Source organism: Lithobates pipiens, unplaced genomic scaffold (assembly GCF_037356315.1).
Source record: "Lithobates pipiens isolate NorthernLeopardFrog02 unplaced genomic scaffold, aLitPip1_a1.2 Scaffold_30, whole genome shotgun sequence".
Classification (NCBI taxonomy): Eukaryota; Metazoa; Chordata; class Amphibia; order Anura; family Ranidae; genus Lithobates; species Lithobates pipiens.
In genome coordinates this window covers 56,670,469-56,682,990 of record NW_027507791.1, presented here as the reverse complement: position 1 = coordinate 56,682,990, position 12,522 = coordinate 56,670,469, and the positions used below count along the sequence as shown (strand labels likewise).

At 42.3% G+C, this 12,522-nt stretch overlaps 1 pseudogene across 1 annotated transcript; it reads right to left on the bottom strand.

Moving 5' to 3' along the window:
• Positions 1-4,193: 4,193 nt before the first annotated feature.
• LOC143942065 (olfactory receptor 5V1-like) lies at positions 4,194-11,813 on the bottom strand (annotated as a pseudogene). Its single transcript, XR_013264665.1, has 2 exons — positions 11,626-11,813; positions 4,194-6,586 (listed from the first exon to the last, which is right to left on the bottom strand). The product of XR_013264665.1 is annotated as an olfactory receptor 5V1-like (transcript).
• Positions 11,814-12,522: the final 709 nt, after the last annotated feature.

The following is a 12,522-nucleotide window of genomic DNA, read 5'->3' as shown; positions in this document are numbered from 1 at the left end:
GGTGTCAGTAACATTTCACTGACACTCCCAGCAGTTCGCATAGGGCAGTGTGAACTGCCGCCGGGAGGCATGCGATGCGGGAACCCGCCGCGGATTCGCGGCGTTTCCGCATCGCTCCAGTGTGAACCCAGCCTAATAAGCGATCATTTTTCTGATCGCCGTATTAGTGTCACAGGTGACGCTAGTTAGGCAGGTAGGTATTTAGGTTCGCCGCAGCTTTTTATAGCGCCAGGGACCCCCATATACTACCGCATAAAGCCCCCTGATTGCCCCCTAGTTAACCCTTTCACCAGTGATCACCATATAACTGTTACAGGTGACGCTGGTTGGTTAGTTATTTTTTATAGTTTCAGGGCACCCGCCATTTATTACCTAATAAAGGTTTAACCCCCTGATCACCCGGCGGGTGTCATTTGTGACTAATAACTGTTAGGGCAGTTAGGGTTAGCCCCCTTTAGTTCTAAGGTACCCCCCTAACCCCCCCAATAAAGGTTTAACCCCGTGATCACCCCCCGTCGCCAGTGTCACTAAGGCTGGGTTCACATTGCAGCGGTTTATGAGAACGGATGTGATTCGCACCGCACTGCAGTGCAAATCACATCCGATCTCTGTGCGATTCGAGTTCAGCCATTCGCCGCACCCGCCGCACCCGCCACACCCGCCGCAAATTCGCACGGGACCCTTTTTTTGGCCCGCAGCAGAATCGGATCGCATGGGTGTTCACACCATGCGATCCGAGTTTGCAGATCGCACTGCGATATGCGAACTGATCTGGGGGTGTCAGTAACATTTCACTGACACTCCCAGCAGTTCGCATAGGGCAGTGTGAACTGCCGCCGGGAGGCATGCGATGCGGGAACCCGCCGCGCATTCGTGGCGTTCCCGCATCGCTCCAGTGTGAACCCAGCCTAATAAGCGATCGTTTTTCTGATCGCTGTATTAGTGTCACAGGTGACGCTAGTTAGGCAGGTAGGTATTTAGGTTCGCCGCAGCTTTCTATAGCGCCAGGGACCCCCATATACTACCGCATAAAGCCCCCTGATTGCCCCCTAGTTAACCCTTTCACCAGTGATCACCATATAACTGTTACAGGTGACGCTGGTTGGTTAGTTATTTTTTTATAGTTTCAGGGCACCCGCCATTTATTACCTAGTCTCACTAGTGTACCCCTAAATTTAGGGGTGTCTACTTTCCAAAATGGGGTCATTTGGGGGGGGTTTGTGCCATCTTGGCATTTTATGGCCTTCAAAACTGTAACGCCCTTAGAAAGCCTGAAGGCGGGGCTTGGTTTTCGGGGCCCCGTACGCGGCTAGGCTCCCAAAAAGTCCCACATATGTGGTATCCCCGTACTCAGGAGAAGCAGCAGAATTTATTTTGGGGTGTCATTTCACATATGCCCATGGCATGCGTGAGCAATATATCATTTAGTGACAACTTTGTGAAAAAAAAAAAAAAAAAAAAAAGTTTGTAATTTTCCCGCAACTTGTGGCAAAATATAAAATATTCCATGGACTCAACATGCCTCTCAGCAAATAGCTTGGGGTGTCTACTTTCTAAAATGGGGTCATTTGTGGGGGTTTTGTGCCATCTTGGCATTTTATGGCCTTCAAAACTGTAATAGGTAGTGAGAAGTGAACTCAAAAATTTACGCCCTTAGAAAGCCTGAAGGCGGTGCTTGGTTTTCGGGGCCCCGTACGCGGCTAGGCTCCCAAAAAGTCCCACATATGTGGTATCCCCGTACTCAGGAGAAGCAGCAGAATTTATTTTGGGGTGTCATTTCACATATGCCCATGGCATGCATGAGCAATATATCATTTAGTGACAACTTTGTGAAAAAATAAATAAAAATAAAGTTTGTAATTTTCCCGCAACTTGTGGCAAAATATAAAATATTCCATGAACTCAACATGCCTCTCAACAAATAGCTTGGGGTGTCTACTTTCTAAAATGGGGTCATTTGTGGGGGTTTTGTGCCATCTTGGCATTTTATGGCCTTCAAAACTGTAATAGGTAGTGAGAAGTGAACTCAAAAATTTACGCCCTTAGAAAGCCTGAAGGCGGTGCTTGGTTTTCGGGGCCCCGTACGCGGCTAGGCTCCCAAAAAGTCCCACATATGTGGTATCCCCGTACTCAGGAGAAGCAGCAGAATTTATTTTGGGGTGTCATTTCACATATGCCCATGGCATGCATGAGCAATATATCATTTAGTGACAACTTTGTGAAAAAATAAATAAAAATAAAGTTTGTAATTTTCCCGCAACTTGTGGCAAAATATAAAATATTCCATGAACTCAACATGCCTCTCAACAAATAGCTTGGGGTGTCTACTTTCTAAAATGGGGTCATTTGTGGGGGTTTTGTGCCATCTTGGCATTTTATGGCCTTCAAAACTGTAATAGGTAGTGAGAAGTGAACTCAAAAATTTACGCCCTTAGAAAGCCTGAAGGCGGTGCTTGGTTTTCGGGGCCCCGTACGCGGCTAGGCTCCCAAAAAGTCCCACATATGTGGTATCCCCGTACTCAGGAGAAGCAGCAGAATTTATTTTGGGGTGTCATTTCACATATGCCCATGGCATGCATGAGCAATATATCATTTAGTGACAACTTTGTGAAAAAAAAAAAAAAAAAAAAGTTTGTAATTTTCCCGCAACTTGTGGCAAAATATAAAATATTCCATGAACTCAACATGCCTCTCAGCAAATAGCTTGGGGTGTCTACTTTCTAAAATGGGGTCATTTGTGGGGGTTTTGTGCCATCTTGGCATTTTATGGCCTTCAAAACTGTAATAGGTAGTGAGAAGTGAACTCAAAAATTTACGCCCTTAGAAAGCCTGAAGGCGGTGCTTGGTTTTCGGGGCCCCGTACGCGGCTAGGCTCCCAAAAAGTCCCACATATGTGGTATCCCCGTACTCAGGAGAAGCAGCAGAATTTATTTTGGGGTGTCATTTCACATACGCCCATAGCATGTGTGAGCAATATATCATTTAGTGACAACTTTGTGTAAAAAAAAAAAAGAATTTTTTTTTTTGTCATTATTCAATCGCTTGAGGCAAAAAAATAAAATATTCAATGAGCTCAACAAGCCTCTTATCAATTTCCTTAGGGGGTCTACTTTCCAAAATGGGGTCATTTGGGGGGGGGTTTTGTACTGCCCTGCCATTTTAGCACCTCAAGAAATGAGATAGGCAGTCGTAAACTAAAAGCTGCGTAAATTCCAGAAAACGTACCTTAGTTTGTAGATGTGACAACTTTTGCGCAAACCAATAAATATACAATTATTGACTTTTTTTTTACCAAAGACATGTGGCTGAATACATTTTGGCCTAAATGTATGACTAAAATTGAGTTTATTGGATTTTTCTAATAACAAAAAGTAGAAAATATCATTTTTTTTCAAAATTTGCGGTCTTTTTACGTTTATATCGCAAAAAATAAAAATCGCAGAGGCAATCAAATACCATCAAAAGAAAGCTCTATTTGTGGGAAGAAAAGTACGCAAATTTTGTTTGGGTACAACATTGCATGACCGCGCAATTACCAGTTAAAGCAGCGCAGTGCCAAAGTGTAAAAAGACCTCTGGTCATTTACCAGCAAAATGGTCCGGTCTGAAAGTGGTTAAAACGAGCAAGATAGTTAGCTATATAGGTGGATATAGCGGTTTATACTGGGTTCAGAGCACGCAGACAGCACGCACAATCTCCTAACACTGACTGCAAGCTCTATTTAAAACGAGCAAGATAGTTAGCTATATAGGTGGATATAGCGGTGTATACTGGGTTCAGAGCACACAGACAGCACGCACAATCTCCTAACACTGACTGCAAGCTCTATTTAAAACGAGCAAGATAGTTAGCTATATAGGTGGATATAGCGGTTTATACTGGGTTCAGAGCACGCAGACAGCACGCACAGTCTCCTAACACTGACTGCAAGCTCTCTCACTGCATCCTGCCTGTGGCCAATCATGGCTCTCCTCGCTGCCGGCGCTGTGATTGGTCAAGCATACGGGGTCACAGTGCATGCTTGGCCAATCATGAGCCAGCAATGCACTGCGCCATCGCAGTGCATTGTGGGCCATGAGCGCCACACGAATTTGGCGTGAACGGCCCATAACGCTCGGAATTCGCCGAACAGGCGAACAGCCGATGTTCGAGTCAAACGTATGTTCGACTCGAACACGAAGCTCATCCCTAGTTGTAATGATGCCCTATTTTATCAATAAAAACATTTCCGTTAAAAAAAGACTTGGTCTGAGAGCGTTTTGCAAGACAAGCAAAGTTTTTTTTTTATACATTTTGACTTGATAAACGAGCGATGTCTAGATATATACGTAGCGTCCCGTCACAACTGAGTATAAAAGGGAAGAGATGCGCCTCCAAGTGTAGCAATATGGTTACGTTTAATGAAGGTACAACATTTAGCAACTCACAAGGATAAGGTTTAAAACAGGTACATCTAAGTATGCATCCGGGGTAAACCTGTCCATGTAGACCATCCTCCGCAGAGCCATCAACATTGTCCCTTCCACACTGCGCTCCACGAGCGCTTTAAGCATCTCTTTCAGAGCACTATGCTGCAGGGTAGTCTTCCTGGTCACGATTGCAGACTCACAACAGTGAGAGCCAGCGGTGTGTAGGACAGTCTATATATGTATATTTTTTTTCTGAAAGCAGATACCCTAGAGAATAAAATAATGGCAGTTCCAATTTTTTATGTCACACGATATTACCGCAAATGTCTAGGAAACGCACAATTTAAATAAAAAAAAAACACTAACGTAAATTTTAGGGCAAACAAATTACGCAAATGTTTGGTAAAATATAAAGGACGAGGTTGCGCCACGTAAATAGATACCCAACATGTCAAATCTTAAATTTTTGTGCACCCGTGAAATGGCGTCAAGCTTCAGTATCCTACATTTTCAATAGGCAACACTTCAAAAGCCCCTATAGGTATTTGTTTAGTGTTATGGATGAGGTCTTATGTTAGAATTACTGCTCTCACTCCGGTGTGCATGGAGATATGTAACATGTATTGCAATCGTCATTTTCATGTGTAGGCGCCCTGACGCATGCGTGTACGTTCGTGCATGTGTATATGTGGGGGTGGGGGGCCTCAACATTTTTTTGGGGGTGGGGGATTTTATGTGCTTGGGTGTAACTTATGTCTCCCCTGTGCTCCACTAAATGTATGCAAAGCAATTCGCATTCCAAAACAATATTTCCTGGCTAAGCGACCCGAGAGCTTGACCCGGAAGCGACATCAGAGGCATCACTTTCCGGGTCACAAGAAGAAGGGGAGGAGAGCAGACCTGTGCCCACTCATCTCCTTCCCCCCCCACTCGCCGACACCCACCAAGTCAGCTAGCCAATTGGAGAGAGTGGGAGTGGGGCCGGGTCAAGGGTATTTTTGCTAAAATAATCACATGTAAATTCACACAACATTTAAACAGACTGTTGTCATGTGTTTTTAAGTCAACATGATGTCGAAATATGGCCCTGATTATGTATGTAGTATAACTGAGTGACCATTTCTGCTTGTGGCATTTAGTTGCAGCCCCTTCCTTCTATACATTCTTTTGAATCCTTTCATATTCATATACTGAACGTTATATCATTTGTTTTCTCAATTTAACATTTTAGAGAATTCTATTTCTTGTGTGCTCTTTTAAGTGTGTTTTTGACTTCCTTGTTCCTCATACTGTAGATGACGGGGTTCAGCATTGGTGTCACAGCTGTATAGAGAATGGACACAGTTTTGTCCGTTTCAGCAGAATCAATGGAATGGGGTCTCAGGTACACAAACATGATGGTGCCATAGTAGAGAGCTACCACCGTCAAGTGGGAGGCACATGTGGAGAAAGCTTTGTGTCTTCCTTGCGTGGAACGTATCTTCAGGATGGTGGAAATAATACGGATGTATGAGATCAGAGTCAACCAGAAAGAACACATAGCAATGATCCCTGCTGAGATGTACATGGCTATCTCATTACGCAAAGTGTCTCGGCAAGACAGTCTAAAGAAGGGCGGCATCTCACAGAAGAAGTGATTGAGATGGTGGGACCTGCAGAAGGGGAGTTGGAAGGTGAGGACAACATGTACTGCAGAGTTCATGAAGCACATACTCCATGCACCAGCTGCTAAACCAGCACAGAACATCTTGTTCATGATGGTGTAGTAGTGCAATGGTCTACAAATGGCAGCAAACCTGTCATAGGCCATTATAGCTAGAATAACACACTCTGTTGCTCCCAAAGCCAAATGAAAATACATTTGCATTGCACATCCCAACAAGGAGATACTTCTATCTATGACCACAGTGTTTATGAGAATTTTGGGAACGATGGTGGATGAGAAACTGATATCAATAATGGAGAGGTTACTCAGGAAGAAGTACATGGGGGTCTGAAGCTTTGGGTTCATCCTCACCACAATAATCAGTAGAAGGTTTCCTGACAACGTGATTACATACATAACAAGGAACACAATGAAACAGATTGCCTGGAGATGTGGAACATTAGATAGAGCAAGGAGTATAAAAATTTCTGGCGATGTTTGGTTTACTTCTTCCATAGCATTTAGTTCAGGTCTGGCAGAAGAAACAAAGTTTAACATTTCTAACAAGATGTATTTTTATGTTTTAAAATGTCAATCTATCCAAAGGTGATACTTTAATAAATAATGGGGCTTGGTGAGCTGAGTCAACCCCTGACTTCTTAGCCCTTGTACACACGATCGGAGATTCTGACGTAATGTGTCCGATCGGAGCTTTTTGTCGGATATTCCGACTGTGTGTGGTCTACATCGGACTGTTTCCATCGGAATATCCGTCGGACCAAATTTTCCAACTTGCCGGAAATATTTTCCGACAAAATGCTCCGATCGGACATACTCCGATCATGTGTAGAGAATTTCCGATCGGACCAAGTGCCACACATGCTTAGATCAAATTCCTACACCAAAGCTATTGGCTACTAGCCTGAACGTAGTCCCATCATCACTATCAATAACGTCATCACATTCTGAACGATCAGATTTTCCGCCAACTTCGTCCGACCGTGTGTATGCAACAGTTTCGGACAAAATCCGTCGGACAAAATCCGACGGATTTGGTTGTCGGAATCTCCGACCGTGTGTACAAGGGCTTACATGTCTCACATTCTCCAATAGTGAGCTCTTCCTGACATAATTCCGAACTCCTGGAACCGTTCTACGTGGAAGTTATGATTGTTCCTACCAACTTTTTATTGTATTTATTTATTTCAGGTACTTATATAACGTCAATTTCTGCAGCCCTTTATAGATTTATATAATACATTCACATCAGGCCCTGCCCTCAAGGAGCTTACAGTCTAAGGTCCCTAATTCACATGCATACATACTATGGTCAAATTAGACAGGAGACAATTAACCTACAAGCCTGTTTTTGGAGTGTGGGAGGAAACTGGAGTACCCGGGGGAAACCTACACAGGCAGAACATGCAACCTCCATGCAGGCAGTGCCTTGATTTGGATTCGAAACAACGACCCTAGGGCTGATAGGCTGGAGTGCTAACTATTTAGCCACTGTGCTATATTCCAGCACTTTCAATGCATATTTCTTAATATTTAACTACCAACAGTTGGTGTACAGACCATAGAACTCAAGTGTAGATATGGTATATTACCAATAGAGTTTTAAAGAGATAAGAAATTGATCAGGTGGTTTAACACTCCAGCAACAACACAGTCTCAGTAGCAGTGGAATTGCACTCAAGTCAACTCTAAAATGCTGCTCTTGTTCACCTAGTAAGCAATGACAAGGCAAGTACTGTTATATAGTAATAATGCACATGTTTAATGTCTAACCTCTCAGAACAATCAATTGTCTAGGGTGCACCCAGGAATTTTTGCTGCTCCCAGAGATAACTATCTATCATAGAGATTCATAGTCTGTAGGGCCTGAAATGAAAATGGGCGCCCCAAAATTAAAGGTCGACTCCCTAGATCAGCCTTTCTCAACACAGAGGAACCCTTGAAATAGTTCTCTGGTCTCAGGGAACCCCTACTAAAAATGAGAAATCTACAACTCATGATACATTAGTGTGATGGTCAGTGGGAAGAATGGTCCTTACACTTGTGGTCATTGGGAAGAATTGCCTCCTTACAGATAGTTAAAAAGATCAATGGTGTCAGTGGGAACTTATCTGAGAGCCAGCCCAATGCTGAAGGAACCCCTAGCAACCTCTGGAGGAACCCTAGGTTTCCACGGAACCCTGGTTGAGAATCACTGCCCTAGATTGAAACAAACACCTGAACTTAAACCTTGACCTTCACCTAAGGGAACATTTTCTTTATGTTTACATACAAATATATACTATTTATTGTATTGCAGCTAGCAGTTAGTGAGTGTGAACCTGGAACGCCATCATTTCAGTTAAGTGGGAGTAACAGATTTGTGGGGTACACAAAAAACTTCTAAGGCAGTCAGCTCAGTGACATAGATGAAAGAAGCACCCACTCCTCTTCTTTTCCTAAGATCTATTAGATTGTTAATCATCAAAAGCCGGACCCCCATAACCCTCGTGTATTGTAACTGTACTGTCTTCTTATATGTTGTAAAGTGCTGTGCAAACTGTTGGGGTTATATAAATCCTAAATATTAATAATAATCTTTAGCTTGCAGGAGCAGCCAATGTGAGCAGAGTTAGTGCTGGGCTTTCTTCAAATTTTATATTCTTATATAAACAAATAATAAGAATAAATAATAAAAAAATGCCATAAAATATTAATTGATATAGTATAAACTGTAAACCACTTAAATAAAATTTGACAAAAATCTGATTGGCTAAAAACTAAAAGCTAACAGCTAAAAAGATTGTAATCTCTACCGAGCAGGGCCCTCTGATTCTTCCTGTATTTAATTGCATTGTAACGGTCGTGCTTGCCCTAACATTGTAAAGCGCTATGCAAACTGTTGGCACTATATAAATCCTGTATATTAATAATAACAATTTATTTAAAGGTCAAGTTTTAAAAAGAAATCTGTTACCATTCATTTAACAAATTTGGTCATTAGTACTACAGTGCCTTGAAAAAGTATTCATACCCCCTTGAAATTTTCCACATTTTGTTATGTTACAACCAAAAACATAAATGTATTTTATTGGGATTTTATCTGATAGACCAACACGAAGTGGAAGGAAAATGATAAATGGTTTTCATTTTTTTTTATTTAATAAATATCTGAAAAGTGTGGCGGCCATTTGTATTCAGCCCCCATTACTATAATATGCCTAGCTAATATCTAGTGGAACCAATTTCCTTCACAAGTCACCTAATTAGTAAATAAAGTCCACCTGTGTGTAATTGAATCTCAGTATACATACAGCTGTTCTGTGAATTCCTCAGAGGTTAGTTAAAGAACCTTAGTGAACAAATAGCATCCTGAAGGCCAAGGAACACACCAGACAAGTCAGGGATGGAGTTGTGGAGAAGTTTAAAGCAGGGTTAAGTTATAAAAAAAAATCTCATGAAGCATTGTTGAAATCCATCATACGAAAATGGAAAGAGTATGGCACAACTGCAAACCTAACAAGACATGGCCGTCCACCTAAACTGACCGGCCGGGCAAGGAGAGCATTCATCAGAGAAGAGTCAAGAGGCCCATGGTAACTCTGGAGGAGCTTCAAAGATCCACAGCTCAGGTGGGAGAATCTGTCCACAGGACAACTATTAGTCGAGCTCTCCACAAATCTGGCCTTTATGGAAGAGTGGCAAGAAGAAAGTCATTGTTGAAAGAAAGACATAAGAAGTTCCATTTGCAGCTTGCGGGAAGCCATGTGGGGGACACAACAAAGAGATGTGGAAGAAGGTGCTCTGGTCAGATGAGACCAAAATTAAACTTTTTGGTCTAAAGGCAAAACGCATTGTGTGGTGGAAAACAAACACTGCCCATCACCCTGAACCCACCATCCCCACCATAAAACATGCTGGTGGCAGCATCATGTTGTGGGGATACTTTTCTTCACCAAGGACAGGAAAGCTGGTCAGAGTTGATGGGAAGATGGATGGAGCCAAATATAGGGCAATATTAGAAGAAAACCAACCTGTTAGAGTCTGCAAAAGACTTGAGACTGGAGTGGAGGTTCACCTTCCAGCAGGACAACAACCCTAAACACACAGCCAGAGCTACAATGGAATGGTTTAGATCAAAGTATATTCATGTGCAGGGGCAGACTGACAACTCATGGGGCCCCCGGGCAATAGGAGATTATGGGGCCCCAGGCAATCAGACATTATGGGGCCACAGGGTATACACACACACAGTATACAATCACAGTATACACAGACATGTTTCTATTGGCTGAGAAGGTACTGGAGAGGTGAGGGTGGCTATAATCTAAGAATTTTTTAGACCAAAATTATGTCGGTAAGGGACATTTCAGAGACAGCTGTAAAAAAAAACACAGATTTTTACATACTTTCCCTGGTTTTACTGAGGCTGGCAACCCTGATGGGGCCCCCTAGTGGCACGGGGCCCTCGGGCAGTGCCCAAGTGGCCCAATGGTCAGTCCGCCCCTGTTCATGTGTTAGAATGGCCCAGTCAAAGTCCAGACCTAAATCCAATTGAGAATCTGTGGCAAGACTTGAAAATTGCTGTTCACAGACGCTCTCCATCCAATCTGACAGAGCTTGAGCTATTTTGCAAAGAAGAATGGGCAAAAATGTCACTCTCTAGATGTGAAAAGCTGGTAGAGACATCCCCAAAAAGACTTGCAGCTGTAATTGCAGTGAAAGGGGGTTCTACAAAGTATTCACTCAGGGGGGCTGAATACAAATGCACACCACACTTTTCACATATTTATTTGTAAAACATTTTGAAAAACATTTATCATTTTCCTTTCACTTCACAATTATGTGCCACTTTGTGTTGGTCTATCACAGTGATGGCGAACCTTGGCACCCCAGATGTTTTGGAACTACATTTCCCATGATGCTCAACTACACTGCAGAGTGCATGAGCATTATGGGAAATGTAGTTCCAAAACATCTGGAGTGCCAAGGTTCTCCATCACTGGTCTATCACATAAAATGCCAATAAAATACATTTAAATTTTTGGTTGTAACGTGACAAAATGTGGAAAATTTCAAGGGGTACGAATACTTTTTCAAGGTCATCTATGTGGAAAAATATACAAAAAAAACTTTTTTCACTTGCAAATAACTTCACCATGTGTACTAAGATGTAATGGTCCAAAATATTTAAAAACTTTCATTTGTAAAAAGTGGAAGAACTTTTCAAATCTTTCTCCTTTATTATTATTATTATTATTATTATAATACAGGGTTTATATAGCGCCAACAGTTTGTGCCGCGCTTTACAACATGAGGGCAGACAGTACAATTACAATGCTATTCAACACAGGAGGGATCAGAGGGCCCGGCTCGTTGGAGCTTACAATCTAGAATGGAGGGTGAAGTGGAACAAAAGGCAACAGCTGTGGGGGTGACAGAATCTTTAAAATTAAGTCATTATTGGAAGAAAATACTACTTACTTCCTTTCTGATAAAAAACAATTTGGTATTATAAATAATGAAAACATTTTTTAAAATCAATATAAATATAGATATTTCCTTTTTGCTCACCTTGCACAGGAGATACAATTTTAGTGAAGTTTTTCAGTTTAAGAAAAAAAATCTAATAAGCAACTTTTATTATTTTGCTTCTTTTAAATATCTTTATCCTCCTGTCTTTTCCCATGTGCTATAGCAGTCGCCCATCTCTTTGAAGATCATTGTGGGGAGAGGAGGAATGGGAGAGGAGACAGCATTCGTCTGACACAGAGCACTGAAAAACATGGAAGGTGCTTCCTTATATAAGGGACACACTGTGGTGCCTCAGCTTGGGAATATATCCTTCATTTCCCAGCTGATTGGTCTCTGCTCTGTGAATAGGCATATTTTGTTTTCACTTGCTAACTCTTGCAAATAGAACAAAAGTTTACATTTTATTTTAAACTTATCTTTATAAACTCTTATAGTTGACATATTTCCCATTTAACATCAAATATAGTGGGTGCCATAATTCCCAGTAATAACAAAAAACTTTAGGAAAGTACATTTATTCATTTGGAAATGATAAAAAAGGTTGATTTTCAAAACTCCACCTACTTTTTGTCCAAAATTAAGGGAAATATTAATGGAGCCTCGTGTTTTTTCACCTTAACCGCTTGCCGACCAGCGAACGACGTCGGCACAATGGCATGGCTGGGCAAATGGGAGCACAGGTATGTCCCCCTTTAAATCGCGGCATTGTGGGCGCGTGCTTGCCCCGCCGGTGGGACACGCTTGTGCACGCCGCATACTTCCTTGTCCATGCCCACAGGTCCCGTGGACACCATATCCAACGGGGGGGCCTGTGACCGTGACACAGAGCGGCAGAATGGGGGAGATGTAAACAAGGCATTTCCCTGTTCTGCCTAGCAACATGACAGATCTACTGTTCCCTGTCATCGGGAGCAGTGATCTCTGTCATGTTCTAGT